Raw genomic sequence first — 3585 nt, 5'->3', positions numbered from 1 at the left:
GAGTTGTCCAAAACATCTGGAGGAGACCTAACCTGTCTCCCAGGATGTGTGGATAAAAGGGAGAGCCAGGTACACTGCTTTGGACTCCTTAGAAGGCAGCTTATAAATGTAGCCAATACCAGCATACTGGTTTTCATTCTCTTTTCTGAGTGCAATTCACAGTGCCAGTCCTTGTTTTTAAAGCCCCTAAAGGGCTTGGGACCTGAGGAACTGCTTATATGCACATAAGCCGGTGTGCAGCCATGCACTGCTATCATCCAGAGACCCTTCTAGTCCCTTTGGCATCTGAAATGAGACAAGTTAGTCTTCTAGGTTCCTGTTTGTGCAGTGCTCCCCTGAGGCCAGTTTGGCCACCAATCTGATGTCTTTTAGGGGCTGGGCGAATAACTTTTTCATTTCGCCAGATTTTATCACCACTTACCGTCTGATGGAGTTTTAGCTTCTACAAGGATTCCATTGGGATTGCCTTTGGATGTTACCTCACCGATCTTTGTCGTTTTATTATTGCATGCTTAATGCAATTTGTTATGCAATGTTTTTGAGGGTTTTTTTGCTGAAGGGCAGTACAGAAAACATATTTTAACTGTGAGTGTGCTGCACTGTACCACAGATTTTCCTTGACCCATTGCACCTTTGGAGACCCCCAAATACAGTTGTGAGGTGTATCTGGTTTAGGAGGTATTGCAATGAGAAAAGGCTCATCTGCCTAATATATACTTCTCCATAGAGTTGTTTGACACACTAAAGCCTTGTCACAAAAAATAGCCACTTTGGCTGTCATCCTATGCACATTTACACAGGAGTAAGACCAATAGAACACAGTTGCACTTTTCAGCAATCTTAACCGTGCCATCTTTTTGATTAGAAATACAATATGAAGATATTGAGAGGGCTTGAATGTTTTTAGGACTGCAGCAGTTCTAAACTTCCCTAAGCTGGGAGCTATGCTTACTGAAGTCAGTGTGACCTATTTGCAAATAAACATATAGGATCAAGTGAAACATAGTAAATCATTTGACTAAAGTTTTGGCCAGGTACTACCGGTATATAGCAAACTGATATTCTTATATACACACACACACACACAGCAGCAGCAGCAGCAGCCACACATACTGCGTTGTTGGAGCTTGAAGCAAACATCTGTAATAAAAAAGATCCTGGGAAATAAGCCTGGGAAACCTGGTACATCTAATAAGGCAATTTATGAGAAGGCAGTTTATTAACCGCACCAAACAGAAGAGAGAAAAGGCACTGAAACTGGAAAATCACAACCTGTTTGTCCATAACACTCTGTAAAATTTGTTATGGTATATAGGACTGTGGGTGCTGTGTGGGTCACAAAGGTAAATATTGTTCAAACGTTTCTGTGTCATATTAACTTTTCTGATCTTTAAACATTTAGCTTGATTAAAAATTGAGCTCAGTTAAACAGAGCAGTCAAATCTATATATATATTTCCAGGGCAACAAATCTATATACTGTGATGGCAACAATCTTCAGTGGCTTTAAGAGGGAATGGCTACTAGTCATTATGGTGAGGGACCTCCATACACACTGCCCAGGCTTCAGTGCTGGATTTATGTATAGGCTAGGTAGGCTGAAGTCTAGGGCCTCTAAATCTAGGTGGCCTCGCCAGCCAGCCCACTCCCCAGCACCGCAGTCTCCCCTCTCCCAAAATTGCAAACCCAAGACTTCATGTGAGGGCAGGGCAACTCGGGCCTGTCAGGCTTGCGCCCTAGATCTCTGCAGCTACAGCAGGCACTGTCTCTCAAACACCAACAAACACCCCCTTTCTCTTTGATGGGAGGTGTAGCGCCTCTGAATAAAAGACATTGGGGAACAATGGCGGGAGAGGGCAGTTGCCCCATGTCCTGCTTGTGCGCTTCCCAGAGGCATCTAATTGGCCACTAGAAGAAGCGGGAGGCTGGACTGGATAGGCCTCAGGTCTCATCCTGTAGGACACTTCTGGGTTCTTATGACTGCTCCAGAAAACTAATTTCAGCCTCCTGAGGATTAGACGCAAAAAGACCAGCCCTTTTTGATGGGAAAGATGGAACACAGAGAGAGCAGAAATAGACAAGCATAACTCTGTGGGCGTTATCAAAAATTTGTCAAAAGAGAGTAATAAATCATTACTAAAGAATTTTTTAAATTGTAATGACAGCCATATGTACATGGAAATTTATTTTCTCATTATTAATCCATCAGTACTCAATCAGGCAAACTTTCATTGCTTTGTATTTTCCCCAGGGTACATTTATCTGGAAGCTGTTGAGAAGCTGTCAGAAGATAGGAACAGTATAGAGAAAACCAGTATTAAAATTTACAACCGTTTATTTTGTTGCTGAAAAACTCCAGGTTTTTTTGAATTTTGTTTTTGCTTCCTGCCTTATTAAAATGCCACAGGACTGTTCTTTGGCTGCTTCTATAAACTGATGTGTGTTGTGAATAAAGGCATAATACGATGCTTTGTACATTTGTGTAGTGGGAATGCCATAACGAGACAAAATACACCCTAAAGTGAACATGCAATGTTAAGGAGACATTGCTAGTGCAGTTGTATGCATGTCTACTCAAAAGTACATCTCACTGAGTTCAGTGGTGTTTACCATTAAGTGGGGTACATGATTGCAGCCTCACCTGACCTGTGGATGACTCCCGTTGAATTCAGTGTGGCTTTACTGATTGCACTGTAAGCCAATAATACTTTATTCCAAGTAGATGGATTCTGAATCATAAAAATAACTGGCATTTTTTAAGAATGGCATTTCTGGACATCTTGATTTCTGCATAATAAAAACACTTGCTGCGATATTGATGCCCAAATGTTAGTCTTATTTACAATCTGTGGTTTGTGTTTACTCATTCTGAACGCAGATACATCACTAGTTACTTTAACGATGTCTCTGTGCTTGCCCTATGGGAGAAGAGTCTCCTGTTCTTCCCTCCAAACGACTGCTTTTAATGCATAATATTTTCCTGCGCTGGAGCTGCTGAAGTCACCAGTGTTCAGGAGCTGGCAACCCCAGTGATCTGCACACATAAGAGCAAAAAAGCAACGGCACAAAAACATTTGAAAATCCTTCATTCTCCTCACACCTGCCCCAATTGATAATGTATATTTTATAAGTTAGATAATTACTTATTATTTATTGTATAACCTGCATCATGTCAAGGGCCCAGGGTGGATAACAATATTAATTTTTGAAGTCCAATTACAAAATATTAAGCATTGTCTCAAGGGCCTAGGGTGGATAACAATATTAATTTTAAAAACTCCAGTTACAAAATATTAAGCACCATCTCAATGGCCCAGGGTGGATAACAATATTAATGCTTAAAAGTCCAATTACAAAATATTAATCCCACTTGTTGCTTTATTCTTCTACAGATGTGAAGGCCTGGGGGGGGGAAATGAAAAATAGGTGAGAAAACCACTGCCTCCTCCATGTTTCTTCTCTCCCTATTTGTTTCTGAAAAGATGTGGGTGGAGTGGAGCTGTTCCCCCACCCATCCATTGAATCTTCCCAATCCCCAGGTCTTCACATCTCTGTTCCTCCCTAATCTCCAGCCACCTAAACCCAA

Source organism: Podarcis vaucheri, assembly GCF_965113315.1.
Source record: "Podarcis vaucheri genome assembly, chromosome: 5".
Taxonomy (NCBI): domain Eukaryota; kingdom Metazoa; phylum Chordata; class Lepidosauria; order Squamata; family Lacertidae; genus Podarcis; species Podarcis vaucheri.
Note: the sequence above shows the minus strand (reverse complement) of the source record.